Raw genomic sequence first — 4,284 nt, 5'->3', positions numbered from 1 at the left:
ATAAGGCTCTTCCTGATTCTTTCTAATCACAGAAGTTTCAACAACTTAACATGTCAATGCTCTTTAACATGTCTTCAAATGTGGCATTGCGCAATGATTAATTAGATCATGCCGTATTGTCCTCAAACATGATCTTTTACACTTAGCTCTTGAGGAGAATGCCGCTTGTGAACTCAAAACATGAGTTTGTGCAAGAAATCAGATTTCCGCGCAGCATGACCTTTAGTTACTAGAACAGCCGTAACTTTCTCTAGAAAATACATATGAATAAACCGTAAACGGTTTTGGAAACTAGACTCATTTAGCTTTCCAACCGTATATTACACATATTCTGGTTCATCAGGAGCTGTTCACAAAGTCCAGTCAAAGTTGACTGACTGTGTTGCCAAAATCAGATTCTCGGACAGATTCGTCCTACTTTACGAAAACGGCCATAACTCACTCAATATGATAGCTATGATCAAATGGTTGGTGTCCCTGGAAAGTAGACACATAGACCTTTCCAATGGTACCAGTTAAACCATTTTTTAGTGAGTGAGGTTTCCTGTAGATCCCGTGGAAGTTGACCTATGAAACTTGACAGATTCTGATTTTGCTATTGATGTGTCTTTCTTATGTAGGGATAGAATAAGCCTCAACCTTTCATATCATTAAGTATTGAAAAAGGAGTTACTGCCATTACATTGTCGTTGCGTGGACATATAGCTACACTTAGCTTTACAACTTTTCATAGCGAATGAGATGTCAAGTCTTTCGTATTGTGTTGAGTACATTGATGCGTCTAATTATACTTAGATGGGAACTTCATCTCTTAACACAATTTTGTCATCGTGCTTTTACAAAACAACGGATCTCTCTTTAGAGCAAAGACTTTAACTAATCATGAGGTATATGTAGGCCTCACTAGTTATAGAGCGCCTAAGACGATTGATGAAAAATCATCATCAATACAGTCATCCAGTGCCTTATTGAGACCGTGTCTTCCCAAGATCTTTTTCTTCGAATGTTGATACATATTGGCATCTCTTGATCAATCAATAGTCCATGTAAATCCGGAATAAACACGCAAAGGCATAATTCACCATATCCCTTCCTAATCAAGTAGAGTCCATGTGCGTTTCAATACCTTTAGCAAACGCGTGCTCCTGTGGTCCGGAGCCATTTGATTCGGGTGAATGAAGTCTATTCAAGACCTTCATGCATATCTCTGATCCCATAGAGATGTTATTATGACCACATTCATAGGCTGCATGTTCAGTTATTCAAAAACTACTAAACTGACAAAGTAGCGGAGTTCAATGACATTCATTAAGAGAGCATATCTCATCGTAGTCGATCACAGTGCTGTTAGTGAGAGACCTTGCGCCATAAGAGTTTAAACTCTTGTTCTCACTACGCTATCTAACAAAGACATAGTTGATAGAGTTTAACTTGTGGTGTCGGCATCACCTGCCCAAGGACCTATCTCTTTGTTAATGTTGGATCGCATCTTTCCATTAGGCCAATCAACTAAGTTGATATCCATCAACGAAAGGTTCGATAGTAGACTCATTATCCCACGTCCTCATGTACAATGTAATACTTGTAGAGATCTCTATATGGATTAGATTTGACATTGAGGCATCCCCCAACGATAATCACGATTCATACTTCATGAGACGGATTTGAGTATCACTGATCATTAGATCAGGTTGTGCCAAGCTCGCTTTCTTCCTAGTGCGAGAAAGTATCGAACCTAAGGGCCTCCCTCCTTTTGGAGAGCCACACTGCCTTGTGACACCAATTTTACCACTATATGGCGTCACTATATCACCATCCATGGTGATGGCGTCAAGACCAACACCATTTGGTCGCGCCATGTCCTTTTGTAAGACATCAATCCTTGCAGACATATTTGCAGCATGTGATCTCTTCACTTTAAAACTTTAAGCATTTGGGATCAAGATGAGACTTAGTAGGGACAAACCACGACAATTCACATCGTTCCACTTGAACACTTGTGTTCTTATCTCCCCTTAACGGCGGGAATATTGTCTCATCAAAGGGACTATCCGTAATATAGCGGTGAAAGAGATCGCCTGACAAGGTTTCTACATAGGCGGATTATAGGTGGAGGTTCATATCTAACCTAAACTTATTCATCTTAAATGACCCATCATTATGCGCAATGGCATTGCAATTTGGCACCTAGAAATAACATCTAGCCGAGCTCAAAGATTGGAGATCCGTTTCAATCCTATTTGAGCTCAAGGATTGCAATTTCGGGTCAATCCTGGTACACAGTCATGAGCTGTAGTACAACAATATTCAATGATTGGTGGGTCGTAGATGAATAGTAAAGCTGCATACAAATATTGCATAGCCCCATGATGCAATAGAAAGATTGGTGCGCATCAATAATGTTCGAGTGACAAGCTAAAGTTGCTTGGTTGTAACCTCGGTGAGATCATATTGTGTGTGAACATGGGGTACAAGACACTTCAACTTATATCCCGATAAACTTCTTTAAATAATGGGTAGTGAGCCCGAAGAAGTATAAGCATCATAAACAGTATAAGCAGTAGATAATGGTGTAACACGTGACCGTTGTGTTAACACTTCAACCAACACCATAAAACATAAAAAGGTGTCTGTAAGTTGGTTGTATCTATCTACATAGTTTGATGTAAGAATAGAATATTCTCTATTGTGTCATTTAGCGTATGAGGGTCTCACTCCGAATTTAGCTAAAGAATAGACTTTCAAAATGAGCAATGAGCATTGCAGGGGGCCAATAAGATATCGAGGGAAGGCCGGTGCACCTCAATTGCTTAAGGAATTGACCAGACGGCTTCCGGGAAATTAGAGCCGTGTTCGGGTGACGTCAATGTCCCCTGGGTCACCACCATGCTTGATGCTAGATCCCGAATATCTTCGTTTTTGAGCGGAAGAATGGATGTCCATGAAAATTTCTCAAAATTTAGACCATTATGTCTCTTCCAGTATGACTGATTTGGTCAAACCAAAGCTTATATGAGTCGGTGTCCCAAATATCATGTTTGGCGGCAACATGTGATTCGATATTCAAATCATAGTGACATATAGTTCACTAGATTGACTCATGAACTTCTCTAAGATGCATTTCAATATGCATTCATGAGAAGGTATACATAAAAGAACTCTTGTTTATTCTCACAATGTGTTTTCAAATAAAAACTATTAGCAGGAATGTCTTTAAAGCTCAACATGGTTCGGTTGCCTCTCAATGCATAGAGGGCATCTGTTACGTTTATCATGTTGCCATGAGGCATCAAGATTCAAGCTAGGCGAGTAAATAGTTCCACTTGAACCATTTAGAAGGATTGAAAGAAGCTACAAAAAGCTGCAATCCCGAAAGTGCATAAAAATTTTCGCGCAGAATGACTTTTGCGCACTAAAACAGCCATAAAATAGATATGGACAAACCGCGAAAAGTTCTGAAAACTAGACTCATAGAGCTTTCCAATGATATAAAGCTTACTGTCTGGTTCGTCCGGAGCTGTTCACAAAGCTCAAATGAAGTTGACTGTCCAGAAGGGACAGATTGCTATTTTTCGCAGATTTGGCATTGGCAAAACTTTGAAGCTTGCAGATGGCATGTGGGCATAAGCCGAAGCCAAAATGACGTGCACTTGATCAAAACCTAGTCTTTTTGGTCGTTCCAAGGTCGTAAACTCTATGACTAGTTAGTAAAAGCTCCTTGACATGAACATAAACATACTCAGAAGACCTAGAGGATTCAATTATGATGATTGTCCGGTTTTGATAAGTCTTCAACGTCTTTTGCAAGACAACAATTGGTTTAATAGCGTAAGGAGATCCAAAATTCAGTAACTCCAAGTCAGTAAAACCAGGCATGTCCGTGGAGGGTCGGTAGTGCGAGGCACACTTGAAATCACTATCTCCTTAATTTTGGACAATTCTAAGACATCACACTGAGCTTGGATGAGCCTAGTTGAACAATTGATGATGAAAAATTCGTTATAGGGTAGAAGACTTAACCAGAAAACACGTGGGCGATCCTCTTTGAGGATGCAGTGCCGTGAGTCACCTTCAAAGAAAGGGACCAAAATCGGCACAATATGCTATGTTTCTAGGGACGATGTAAGAATGTACATCTTGTTTGTAAATCAATACGAACCATAAGAGGAGAATAGTTTCACTTTGAAAAAATTCTCAAAGCACATTCATCATTACTAATATGAGTACATCGAGGTCTCAAATAGACGAAGGACGTCGATACAACGCCTTATTACATATATCTTG

This window comes from Fragaria vesca, linkage group LG6, assembly GCF_000184155.1.
Source record: "Fragaria vesca subsp. vesca linkage group LG6, FraVesHawaii_1.0, whole genome shotgun sequence".
Classification (NCBI taxonomy): domain Eukaryota; kingdom Viridiplantae; phylum Streptophyta; class Magnoliopsida; order Rosales; family Rosaceae; genus Fragaria; species Fragaria vesca.
Note: the sequence above shows the minus strand (reverse complement) of the source record.